At 38.2% G+C, this 14,136-nt stretch overlaps 1 protein-coding gene across 1 annotated transcript in view; it reads left to right on the forward strand.

Moving 5' to 3' along the window:
* LOC608881 (protocadherin-11 X-linked) overlaps positions 1–14,136 on the forward strand; it is a 389,893-nt gene that overhangs the window by 46,760 nt on the left and 328,997 nt on the right. The window lies entirely within an intron of this gene.

The raw sequence follows: 14,136 nt of genomic DNA on the forward strand, positions 1-14,136 counted from the left end.
CAGACTCCATGCAGGAGGCCTGATGTGGGACTCGATCCCCTGACTCCAGGATCATACCCTGAGCCAAAGGCAGATGATCAACGGCTGAGTCACCCAGGTATCCCTAACATATAAATGGATGCTTATAAATATTTATATATACCACTTAGTTGTTATGAAAATTGAATAAAATAACTGATTTGAAATCAGAGCAATTAAAATGTTACAATACATGTAAATTGTCCTCTTAACCTTGGTGAATCTAAGATTTATTTATTATGATTAAATGATACTTACAGACAAAATATATTAAAATAATAGGTATTGAAATATTTATGATTAAATTCACCCAAGGTGATAAAAGGATATGTGATGATGGATGAGCATTATTTGAGTATATGCCTTATAGAATGTGTCTTTTACTTGATTAATCTGTAAAGTCATTTTCTGAATGCTCCCTGTTAAGGTGGCCAGTTACACAGATGGCAAAGAATTGCACATAGTAGAGCAACAATCAAGATAGAGTTTATTCACTCTCCAAGGGAAGAGAGAGGCCAGACTAAGAGAAATATTGCCCCAAGTTTCTGTTAAGCTGGGTCTTTTAAGGGGTTTAAAAGATGTAAGAGGGTTGTAGCTGTGCTCATGAGGGAGGGTGTGTAAGGAAGGAGTCGACTCTTGGCCAGTTAGGGCAGGAGGTGTCAGTTTCTTGCGGGGCTCTGTTCAGAATTCCTCTGAGATGTGGGTTGTGGTCCAGCTAGAGAAGCATGTTTTGTAGTTGTGGTCTATTTTCTGAGAATGAGAGACACCATGACCTGGAAAAACAAAAAGTTAGGGCAAAGTACAGACACCTGTAAATTTTGTCTGTAAGCTTGGTTGGGGTGGGGAGGCTTTGAATTTAACCCTTTCACTCCTTAAATCATGTATCAAAAATACAGACAGATTAATATGGAAAAGCAACCATCAAATTTTCTTATAAGTAATGTTTAAACATTGAGTATTAACAGATTTGAAACCCTGAAAGAGAATACTGCAACAACTGCTGTGAAGAGTTAGAATGAATCAACAAAACATAAACATTGTAAAGAAGAAAGCAATATTGATGGAATCCACTCCTTGGAGAAGATCAGACACAAATGTGAAAATTAGACCAGTACAAAAAGAAATAAAATAAATGAGTCCTTTCTGGAATATAATTTAATAAAAATATTAATTTCATATATTTACTATACCTTATTAAATCTTTTTTTTTGGCATTTCAAGTTTCAGAATACATAGAAAATAATCATATCAAGCAGGACAACCAATGTACCTATTCCACTCTACTTGTGGTCAGTCCCTTTGAAAGTGCTGAGTGTATCAGTTTCTCCAGTTTCTTTTTTTTTTCTTTTTTATTATTTTATTTTATTTATTTTTTATTTCTTTTTTAATTTTTTATTGGAGTTTGATTTGCCAACATATAGCATAACACCCAGTACTCATCCCATCAAGTGCCCTCTTCAGTGCCCATCACCCAGTCACCCCAACCCCCTGCCCACCTCCTTTTCTACTACCCCTTGTTCATTTCCCAGAGTTGGGAGTCTCTCATGTTCTGTCACCCTCTCTGGTATTTCCGACTCATTTTCTCTTCTTTTGCCTTTATTCCCTTTCACTATTCTTATATTTCTCAGTGAATGAAACCATATAATATTTGTCCTTCTCCGATTGATTTACTTCACTCAACATAATACCCTCCAGTTCCATCCACGTTGAAGCAAATGGTGGGTATTTGTCGTTTCTAATGGCTGAGTAATATTCCATTGTATACATATACCACGTTGCTCCAGTTTCTTTCTCCAGATGTGGTTACTTCTTTTGCAATGTCTTAGCTTGCTTCCTGTAATCTTTAAAAACCACATTATTATTTCCCCAGTCTGTGAAAGAAGCTTTGACTGCATGAAAGCAAAAACCTATAAGTGACTGTATAATACCTCATGGTTGTTCAAAGGTGTATTTTTTACTTCATGAGACATTAAAGTAATTAGAGTGACAGGAGCCAAATAAAGTTAAGATCACAGGCAAAATTTCATATTTTCATGTAATACCTAAATTTGTACTATTTAAAGCAATTTGCTATTGTAGACTGTAAGCCACTCATTCATTTAGAATTAGTTTTTCATAGGGTGCCTGGGTGGCTCAGTTGGTTAAACATCTGACTTCAGCTCAGGTCATGATCTCAAGGTCTTGGAATGGAGCCCCACAGTGGGCTCCCTGTTCAGCAAGGAGTCTGCTTTTCCTTCTGTCCCCCCACCCCACTTGAGCACATGCTCTTTCTCTTTCTCTCTCAAAAAGAAAAAAAGAAATTTTCACAAATTAAACATAGCAGTATAATAAAGGAAAATGTAATAAATATGTGAGAGAAATTATGTCTTGGAATTCTTCTGACAAACCAGTTGAACATTGCTTCTCTAGTTTGAAACCTCTAGAATTGAGTAGAGACTTAGTTCCTCTACCTACTTACCTTTTGAGAATGAAATTCCATAGACTATAAAATGAGTTTGCATTTTTGTTTTTCATCTAAAATTTCAGAGTTGGTTATTTTGTTTCTGTTTTTGCTTTCTTCGATTGTCATGGTTCTATCCCTCTATGCTTGTTGCCTATGCAACCATTAGGTATTCCCTACAAAAAACATCACTTAAATAGCATTGGCACTGGCACTGATGAAAGTTTTAGAAAAATGTAAATCTCTGTATCTGTTTTCATTGTGGTTCACCAGTAAGTTTCCAAACTGACCTTAGACTGTGGTAGGAGTGGGATGTGGAAGAATGGTAAAGAAATTTAAGGTTATCTTATCATTTGTTCATGAAAGAGAAAATTAGACCCAGGTAAAAGTATGTGTATAGGAATATCTTCCCTAAATATCTGAGTTAAATTCATGCTTCCATAGAACTAAGCAGTGATTTTTTTTTTATATCCATTTTTGGCACCTAAATTTTTGGATTGGTCAGACAAAGAAGCAAACAGCATTTTAAAGGAAAACCTTTTAAATTGTAAAGATTATAATACATCTTCAAGTGAAAAATGTAAGGGGTTGGAATCAAAATCTGGAGATGGACGTTGTTTACACTCTGATAGAGGCAAAGTTAAGTTTGTTATTCGTTGATTGAACCCTGAGTTAAAGACATTCTGGAATATTTATATTATGAAATATAAACTCTGTGAGGACAGTGATTTTTGTCTATTTTGTTCCTAATTTATTCTCAGTCCCCAGAACAATGTCTGGCATATTTTTAAAAAGATTAATAAATATTTGTTGACTAAGTGACTAAATCTTTATGAAACTAATTACTAACTAGAGGTTAAATATTCCTTCTAGGTTTGCAATATGGATACTTGCTTAAGTTTTAGAAATGTCATTGTCCTTTTTTTCCAATACTTTCTAGTTTTTAAAACCTCTGAAAAAATTTTAAATGATAAAATACATTTTAAAATGTTTTATTTGAAGGTGTTATGAAAGAAAGAGTAGAACAGATTTAGAATGGGTTGGCAGAGGGGGACTACTTGGAATCAGGTCACTTTCTTAATTCTTCCTCTTGTGTAGAGATATTGCAACATTCATGTACTATTCAAAAAGTGGTCTGTAGTATTCTTCTGCCAGTTGTAATAATGTGTATAAGCTCAATGGTAAGATAAGAAAAAGAGTAGTAGTTTTAATTCCAGTTGTCATTATCCCATTTTTATTTATGCTTATGTTTGCATGCTACTTACAAAATCACACAGTAAATTATTTTGGATATACTAGATTCATATTGTATAAGACACAAGTATATTTGTACATATTAACACAGTAAGTATAAAGGGTATTTTTTAATAATAAATTTATTTTTTATTGGTGTTCAATTTGCCAACATACAGAATAACACCCAGTGCTCACCCCGTCAAGTGACCCCTCAGTGCCCGCCACCCAGTCACCCCCACCCCCCGCCCTCCTCCACTTCAATCACCCCAAGTTCGTTTCCCAGAGTTAGGAGTCTTCCATGTTCTGTCTCCCTTTCTGATATTTCCTACCCATTTCTTCTCCCTTCCCCGTTATTCCCTTTCACTATTTAAATGGGTATTTTTATATAGAGCAAATAATATGTTAGAGAATAAATCTTGAGAAAAGTTTCGTATTATGTAATTCCAATGTTCATCATTGAACAAATGGGCTAAAAATACCATAGGCAATAGTATTTTTTGTGTTGATTACTAGAAGGGAGAATGTCTTCAGTATTAGAATCACTATTAAAATGTTTCATAAATGGCATGCAATGATCAACACAGGAAAATGGACTAATAATAAATATATTTTTATTCTTTTTTAAAAATAATAAATTTATTTTTTATTGCTTTTCAATTTGCCAACATGTAGAATAACACCCAGTGCTCAGCCCATCAAGTGCTCCCCTCAGTGCCCGTCACCGATTCACCCACACCCCCCGCCCTCCTCCCCTTCCACCACCCTTAGTTTGTTTCGGAGAGTTAGGAGTCTTTACATTCTGTCTCCCTCTCTGATATTTCCTACCCATTTCTACTCCCTTCCCTTCTATTCCCTTTCACTATTATTTATATTCCCCAAAAGAATGAGAGCATATGATGTTTGTCCTTCTCCAATTGACAAATTTCACTCAGCATAATACCCTCCAGTTCCATCCACGTTGAAGCAAATGGTGGGTATTTGTCATTTCTAATGGCTGAGTAATATTCCATTGTATACATATACCACATCTTCTTTATCCATTCATCTTTTGATGGACACCGAGGCTCCTGCCACAGTTTGGCTATTGTGGACATTGCTGCTAGAATCATCGGGGTGCAGGTGTCCCAGCGTTTTATTGCATCTGCATATTTGGGGTAAATGCCCAGCAGTGCAATTGCTGGATCGTAGGGCAGGTCTATTTTTAACTCTTTGAGGAACCTCCACAGAGTTTTCCAGAGTGGCTGCACCGTTCACATTCCCACCAACAGTGTAAGAGGGTTCCCTTTTCTGCGCATCCTCTCCAACATTTGTGGTTTCCGGCATTCTTAATTTTCCCCATTCTCAATGGTGTGAGGTGGTATCTCATTGTGGTTTTGATTTGTATTTCCCTGATGGCAAGTGAAGCAGAGCATTTTCTCAGTGCGATTTGGCCATGTTTATGTCTTCCTCTGTGAGATTTCTGCTCATGTATTTTGCCCATTTCATGATTGGATTGTTTCTTTGGTGTTGAGTTTAAGAAGTTCTTTATAGATCTTGGAAACTAGTCCTTTATCTGACACGTCATTTGCAAATATCTTCTCCCATTCTGTAGGTTGTGTTTCAGTTTTGTTGACTATATCCTTTGCTGTGCAAAAGCTTCGTATCTTGATGAAGTCCCAATAGTTCAATATCGCTTTTGTTTCTTTTGCCTTAGTGGATGTATCTTGCAAGAAGTTACTATGCCAAGTTCAAAAAGGGTGTTGCCTCTGTTCTCCTCTAGGATTTTGATGGAATCTTGTCTCACATTTAGATCTTTCATCCATGTTGAGTTTATCTTTGTGTATGGTGAAAGAGAGTGGTCTAGTTTCATTCTTCTGCATGTGTATGTCCAATTTTCCCAGCACCATTTATTGAAGAGACTGTCTTTCTTCCAGTGGATAGTCTTTCCTCCTTTATCGAATATTAGTTGACCATAAAGCTGAGGGACCACTTCAGGGTTCTCTATTCTGTTCCATTGATCTCTGTGTCTGTTTTTGTGCCAGTACCACACTGTCTTGATGACCACAGCTTTGTAGTACAACCTGAAATCTGGCATTGTGATGCCCCCAGCTATGGTTTTCTTTTATAAAATTCCCCTGGCTATTCGGGGTCTTTTCTGATTCCACACAAATCTTAAAATAATTTGTTCTAACTCTCTGAAGAAAGTCCATGGTATTTTGATAGGGATTGCATTAAACGTGTATATTGCCCTGGGTAACATTGACATCTTCACAATATTAATTCTGCCAATCCATGAACATGGAATATTTTGCCATCTGTTTGTGTCTTCCTCAATTTCTTTCAGAAGTGTTCTATAGTTTTTAGGGTATAGATCCTTTACCTCTTTGCTTAGGTTTATTCCAAGGTATCTTATGCTTTTGGGTGCAATTGTCAATGGGATTGACTCCTTAATTTCTCTTTCTTCAGTCTCATTGTTAGTGTATAGAAATGCTATTGATTTCTGGGCATTGATTTTGTATCCTGCCATGCTACCAAATTGCTGTATGAGTTCTAGCAATCTTGGGGTGGAGGCTTTTGGGTTTTCTATGTAGAGTAACATATCATCTGTGAAGAGGGAGAGTTTGACTTCCTCTTTGCCAGTTTGAATGCCTTTAATGTCTTTTTGTTGTCCGACTGCTGAGGCTAGGTCATCTAGTACTATGTTGAATAGCAGTGGTGAGAGTGGACATCCCTGTCTTGTTCCTGATCTTAGGGGAAAGGCTCCCAGTGCTTCCCCATTGAGAATAAATTTGCTGTGGGCTTTTTGTAAATGGCTTTTAAGATGTTGAGGAATGTTTCCTCTATCCCTACACTCTGAAGAGTTTTGATCAGGAACGGATGCTGTATTTTGTCAAATGCTTTCTCTGCATACAATGAGAGGATCATATGGTTCTTGGTTTTTCCTTGCTGATATGATGAATCACATTGATTGGTTTAAGAGTGTTGAACCAGCCTTGCGTCCCAGGGATAAATCCTACTTGGTTATGGTGAATAATTTTCTTAATGTATTGTGGATCCGATTGGCTAGTATCTTCTTCAGAATTCTTGCATCCATGTGCATCAGGGATATTGACATATAATTCTCCTTTTTGGTAGGGTCTTTGGTTTTGGAATTAAGGGGATGCTGGCCTCATAAAATGAGTTTGGAAGTACTCCATCTCTTTCTATGTTTCCAAACAGCTTTAGTAGAATAGGTATGGTTTCTTCTTTAAACGTTTGATAGAATTCCCCTGGGAAGCCATCCGGCCCTGGACTTTTGTGTCTTGGTAGGTTTTTGATGACTGCTTCAACTTCCTCCCTGGTTATTGGTCTGTTCAGTTTTTCTATTTCTTCCTGTTCCAGTTTTGGTAAGTTTTGGTTTTCCAGAAATGTGTCCATTTCTTCTAGATTGCCTAATTTGTTGGCGTATAGCTGTTCTTAATATGTTTTTTAAATCGTTTGTATTTCCTTGGTGTTGGTGGTGATCTCTCCTTTCTCATTTGTGATTTTATTAATTTGAGTCTTCTCTCTCTTCTTTCTAATAAGGCTGGCTAATGATTTATCTATCTTATTAATTCTTTCAAAGAACCAACTCCTGGTTTTGTTGATCTGTTCCACAGTTTTCTGGTCTCGATTTCATTGAGTTCTGCTTGAATCTTTTTTTTTTTTTTTTTTTTTTTTTTTTTTTTTTTTTTTTTTTTTTTGCACAGAACTCTGTAATTTTATTTTTTCACTCCATAACATCTTGTGAACTTTTTTTATGTGAGCACAAATAAATCCACCTTACCTTTTTAAGGGTTACATAAAATTGAATTGTATTGATTCTGATGAAATTGAGTATCCTTTTTTTTTTTTTTATTGGTGTTCAATTTACTAACATACAGAATAATACCCAGTGCCCGTCACCCATTCACTCCCACCCCCCGCCCTCCTCCCCTTCTACCACCCCTAGTTCGTTTCCCAGAGTTAGCAGTCTTTACGTTCTGTCTCCCTTTCTGATATTTCCCACACATTTCTTCTCCCTTCCCTTATATTCCCTTTCACTATTATTTATATTCCCCAAATGAATGAGAACATATAATGTTTGTCCTTCTCCGACTGACTTACTTCACTCAGCATAATACCCTCCAGTTCCATCCACGTTGAAGCAAATGGTGGGTATTTGTCATTTCTAATAGCTGAGTAATATTCCATTGTATACATAAACCACATCTTCTTTATCCATTCATCTTTCGTTGGACACCGAGGCTCCTTCCACAGTTTGGCTATAGTGGCCATTGCTGCTAGAAACATCGGGGTGCAGGTGTCCCGGCGTTTCATTGCATTTGTATCTTTGGGGTAAATCCCCAACAGTGCAATTGCTGGGTCGTAGGGCAGGTATATTTTTAACTGTTTGAGGAACCTCCACACAGTTTTCCAGAGTGGCTGCACCAGTTCACATTCCCACCAACAGTGTAAGAGGGTTCCCTTTTCTCCGCATCCTCTCCAACATTTGTTGTTTCCTGCCTTGTTAATGTTCCCCATTCTCACTGGTGTGAGGTGGTATCTCATTGTAGTTTTGATTTGTATTTCCCTGATGGCAAGTGATGCAGAGCATTTTCTCATATGCATGTTGGCCATGTCTATGTCTTCCTCTGTGAGATTTCTGTTCATGTCTTTTGCCCATTTCATGATTGGATTGTTTGTTTCTTTGGTGTTGAGTTTAAGAAGTTCTTTATAGATCTTGGAAACTAGCCCTGTATCTGATATGTCATTTGCAAATATCTTCTCCCATTCTGTAGGTTGTCTTTGAGTTTTGTTGACTGTATCCCTCACCAAAGATGTAAAGGATCTATACCCTCAAAACTATAGAACACTTCTGAAAGAAATTGAGGAAGACACAAAGAGATGGAAAAATATTCCATGCTCATGGATTGGCAGAATTAACATTGTGAAAATGTCAATGTTACCCAGGGCAATATACACGTTTAATGCAATCCCTATCAAAATACCATGGACTTTCTTCAGAGAGTTAGAACAAATTATTTTAAGATTTGTGTGGAATCAGAAAAGACCCCGAATAGCCAGGGGAATTTTAAAAAAGAAAACCATATCTGGGGGCATCACAATGCCAGATTTCAGGTTGTACTACAAAGCTGTGGTCATCAAGACAGTGTGGTACTGGCACAAAAACAGACACATAGATCAGTGGAACAGAATAGAGAATCCAGAAGTGGACCCTGAACTTTATGGGCAACTAATATTCGATAAAGGAGGAAAGACTATCCATTGGAAGAAAGACAGTCTCTTCAATAAATGGTGCTGGGAAAATTGGACATCCACATGCAGAAGAATGAAACTAGACCACTCTCTTGCACCATACACAAAGATAAACTCAAAATGGATGAAAGATCTAAATGTGAGACAAGATTCCATCAAAATCCTAGAGAAGAACACAGGCAACACCCTTTTTGAACTCGGCCAGAGTAACTTCTTGCAAGATACATCCACGAAGGCAAAAGAAACAAAAGCAAAAATGAACTATTGGGACTTCATCAAGATAAGAAGCTTTTGCACAGCAAAGGATGCTTGAATCTTTATTAACTCTCTTCTTCGGCTGGGTGTAGGATCTATTTTCTGTTTGTATTTCTTGTATTGCAATGTATTTCCCCCTCAGGACTGCTTTTGCTGCATCCCAAAGATTTTGAACGGTTGTATCTTCATTCTCATTAGTTTCCATGAATCTTTTTAATTCTTCCTTAATTTCCTGGTTGACCCTTTCATCTTTTTGCAGGATGGTCCTTAAACTCCACGTGTTTGAAGTCCTTCCAAACTTCTTGTTGTGATTTTGTTCTAATTTCAAGGCATTATGATCTGAGAATATGCAGGGGACGATCCCAATCTTTTGGTATTGGTTCAGACCCGAATTGTGACCCAGTATGTGGTCTATTCTGGAGAAAGTTCCATGTGCACTTGAGAAGAATGTGTATTCAGTTGAGTTTGGATGTAAAGTTCTGTAGATATCTGTGAAATCCATCTGGTCCAGTGTATCATTTAAAGCTCTCGTTTCTTTGGAGATGTTGTGTTTAGAAGACCTATCGAGTGTAGAAAGCGCTAGATTGAAGTCATTAAGTATAAGTGTATTATTATCTAAATTGCCTTAACTTTGGTTATTAATTGATTCATATATTTGGCAGCTCCCACATTCGGGGCATATATATTGAGGCTTGCTAAGTCCTCTTGTTGGATAGATCCTTTAAGTATGATAGAGTGTCCCTCTTCATCTCTCACTACAGTCTTTGGAGTAAAGTTTAGTTTATCTGATATTAGGATGGCGACCCCTGCTTTCTTTTGAGGACCATTTGAATGGTAAATGGTTCTCCAACCTTATATTTTTAGGCTGTAGGTGTCCTTCTGTTTAAAATGAGTCTCCTGTAGACAGCAAATGGATGGGTGTTGCTTTTTTATCCAATCTGAAACCCTGCGCCTTTTGATGGGGTCATTAAGCCCATTCACGTTCAGAGTTTATTGAAAGATATGAGTTTAGTGTCATCCTGATATCTATTCAGTCCTTGTTTTTGTGGATTGTTCCACTGAACTTCTTCTTAAAGGGAAATTTTAAGAGTCCCCCTTAAAATTTCTTGCAGAGCTGGTTTGGAGGTCACATATTCTTTCAGTTCCTGCCTGTCTTGGAGGCTCTTTATCTCTCCTTCCATTCTGAACGAGAGCCTTGCTGGATAAAGCATTCTTGGTTGTATGTTCTTCTCATTTAGGACCCTGACTATATCCTGCCAGCCCTTTCTGGCCTGCCAGGTCTCTGTGGAGAGGTCTGCTGTTATCCTAATACTCCTCCCCATAAAAGTCAGGGATTTCTTGTCTCTTGCTGCTTTAAGGATTTTCTCTTTATCTTTGGAATTTGCAAGCTTAACTATTAAATGTCAGGGTGTTGAACAGTTTTTATTGAATTTGGGGGGGATCTCTCTATTTCCTGGATCTGAATGCCTGTTTCACTTGCCAGATTAGGAACGTTTTCAGCTATGATTTGTTCAAATACATATTCTCGAACTCTGTCCCTTTCGGCGCCCTCAGGCACCCCAATTAAACGTAGGATTTTCTTCCTCAGGCTGTCATGTATTTCCCTTAATCTATCTTCATGGTCTTTTAGTTGTTTGTCTCTTTTTTCCTCAGTTTCCCTCTTTGCCATCTACTTGTCTTCTATGTCACTCACTCATTCTTCCACCTCATTAACCCTGGTTGTTAGGACTTCTAGTTTGGATTGCATCTCATTCAATTGATTTTTAATTTCTGCCTGATTAGATCTAAAATCTGCAGTCATGGAGTCTCTTGAGTCCTTTATCCTTTTTTCTAGAGCTACCGGTAGCTTTATAATAATGCTTCTGAATTGGCTTTCTGGCATTGAATTGTAATCCAAATTTTGTAACTCTGTGGGAGAGAGGACTGTTTCTGTTTCTTTATTTTGAGCTGAGATTTTCCTTCTAGTCATTTTGCCCAGTGCAGAGTGTCCAAATACAAGTTGTATTGGGAAAAGGAGAAAAAGAGAGGAGAGAAAGAAGGAAAGAAAAGAGAAAAAGAAAAAAGAAAAAGGGAGAAAAGAGGAAAAAAGAGAAGAAAAAGAATGAAATGAAAAAAAGGGTGGGGGAAGCAATCAGAAATCAAAAAGAAAAAAAAAAAACATGGGGGAGTATCTTCTGATTCTGTATACTTTACTTCCCTTGACTTCCCCTGGAACTTGTCTGTCAATCTGGTCTTCTGGGGGAGGGGCCTGTTGTGCTGATTTTCAGGTGTTAGCACTTGGGGGAGCTGCTCAGCCCCCTGCCTGGTGCAGGGCTCAGTGGGGGTTGTTTACCCCGTGAGGCCCCAGGAGTAACAACCCCAGTGGCTGAGGCAGCCCTGGAGCCCTGGATTCAGCTCCCGCAGTAACTCCAGAGCTCTCCGTCTGCAGGGCCTGGAGGCTCCGGGGCGGAGCCGCTGATCTGCTCATCCCGGGGCAGGAGCGTCCTTGCTGTCCTGGGCCCTCCTGGCCTCAGCCTGTCCCGGGGAGAGGTCAGATCCTGGGCTGTGTCCAGGCGCCCTGTTCTCCGGGGCCTGCACTGTTGGATTCGGGCTCCCGGCTGGGCAGTCCCCTCTCCGCGGAGCCTCCGCCCGAGCCCCTCCGTGCTGCTCCCAGCTCCAGCCGTGGGCACGCTGCAGCCCTTTAGTGAGCTTGGCGCACTCTTCCTTGGGCGCAGGTGTCTGTTAGTGTCCCCGGGAGCCTGAGGGCATCCCCGCCCCTCCTGGGGTCCTGCTCTAACTCCCTGCGAGTGCCTTTCAGCCCGGGGATTTTGGTGCAGCTCCTGCTTCTCTGCGAAGGGTCTTTCCTATCCTGGGGCACTGGCTCCGGCCTTAGCCCGGCTCCTCGCGGGGCCCCTTCCCCTTGGATGCCTTTTGTTCTTTATTTCTTTTTTCCCTCGTCTTCCTACCTTGATAGAAGCGCGAACTTTTCTCACTGTAGCATTCCAGCTGTTCTCTCTTTAAATCTCAGGCCGAATTCGTAGATTTTCAGGATGATTTGAAGGTTATCTAGGTAATTTGGTGGGAACAGGTGACTTGGGGACCCTACTCTTTTGCCATCTTGCCCCTCCTCTCTATATTTTTACTTCTATGATAATAATTCTTTAAAGTGAGACTTTTCAAGCTTATCTGGTTCATTTCTTGGTTCTATTCATGACATAAACTATTTCAATTATTGTTACAAATAAAGTTATTCTATCACTATTGCAAATAGGAAAGTTTTTTCCTCACTTTTGTGTCTTCTGATCTGTCTGTATGCATATTTTTAAAGATTTTATTTATTTATTCATGAGAAGGACAGAGAGAGAGGCACAATATATAATTGAATATTTCTCAGCCACCAAAAAGAATGCAATCTTGCATTTGCAACAACATGGATGGAACTAGACTGTATAGAGTAAGTGAAATATGTCAGCCAGAGAAAGACAAATACCATATTATTTCACTCATATGTGGAATTTAAGAAGCAAAACAGATTTTATATATATATATATTTACACCCCGTCTTCTTTATCCATTCATTAGTCAATGGACATTTGGGCTCTTTCCATAATTTGGCTATTGTTGATAATGCAGTTATAAACTTCAGGGTGCATGTGCTCCTTCAAATCACTATTTTTGTATCCTTTATTTTTTAAAGATTTTATTTATTTATTCATGAGAGACACAAAGAGAGAGATATAGGCAAAGGGAGAAGCTGGTTTCCTGTGGTGAGCCTGATGCAAGACTCAATCCCAGGACCTCAGGATCACAACCTGAGCCAAAGGTAGATGCTCAACCACTGAGCCACCCAGGAGTCCCTGTACCTGTTAGATAAATACCTGGTACTGCAATTTCTGGGTGATAGGATCATTATATTTTTAACATTTTGAAAAACCACCATACTGTTCTCCAGAGTGGCTATACCAGTTTGCATTTCCAGCAATAGTGCAAAAGGGTTTCCTTTTCTCTGCATCCTTGTGAACATCTATTGTTTCCTGAGTTGCAAATTCTAGCCATTCTGACTGGTGTGAGGTGGTATTTCATTCTGATTTTGATTTGTATTTCCCTGATGAGTGATGTTGAGCACCTTTCATGTGTCTGTTAGCCATCTGGATATCTTCTTTGGGAAAGTATCTATTCTTGTCTTCTGCCCATTTCTTAACTGGAGTATTTGTTTTTTGGGTGTCAGTTTGTAGATGTGAAAGCCCATTTTAATATGATCTACTTTCAATCTATAAACACAAATTGTCAAAGTTGGAATGTCTTCTACTTCTGCTTTCCCACTGAAAGTTTGGGTGTTAGCTACCAAATCATGAATATATAGATCTAAACTGGTTATCTAATTTCTTACTATCTCCTGAAAACTGTTTTTTTCCCAGAATGTGTCAATATGCAGTTGTTTATGTTGATCTGAAAGTTCCTCCCTGTAATTTTTACCTATCCTTATTCCTCTCACCCAAAGAAAGGAAACTTTAACTTCCTTTTTACATGGTAGTCCTCATGTTTAGGCGTGTGTCATATCAACCCCTGCCTTTCTCAAGGGACTTTTTTTCTTTAATCCAAACTTCCCAAATCCCTCATGTGTCATGATTCTTTGTCTCATTTGAGGTACGGAACTGAACACATGAAACATTGTATAAAACATTTATTACCAACAGAAGGATTACATTTGAAAGCTGTATTGTAATAATGAATAATAATTATATTTTTGTGATCAGTAACAAATACATCTTACCTTTCCTTAAGTATTGAATTAAGTATTTTTAATTATTTTTAAAACTTTATCTATATTGGTATATCTTTTATATATTTTATCAATGGTGACCAGTTGTATAAATACTGTAGATACATTGTATAATTTAACTTTTATCTTAATGAAAAAATGCATAATATTTTTGAGTCAATTGTACTAT

Source organism: Canis lupus, chromosome X (genome assembly GCF_011100685.1).
Source record: "Canis lupus familiaris isolate Mischka breed German Shepherd chromosome X, alternate assembly UU_Cfam_GSD_1.0, whole genome shotgun sequence".
Classification (NCBI taxonomy): Eukaryota; Metazoa; Chordata; class Mammalia; order Carnivora; family Canidae; genus Canis; species Canis lupus.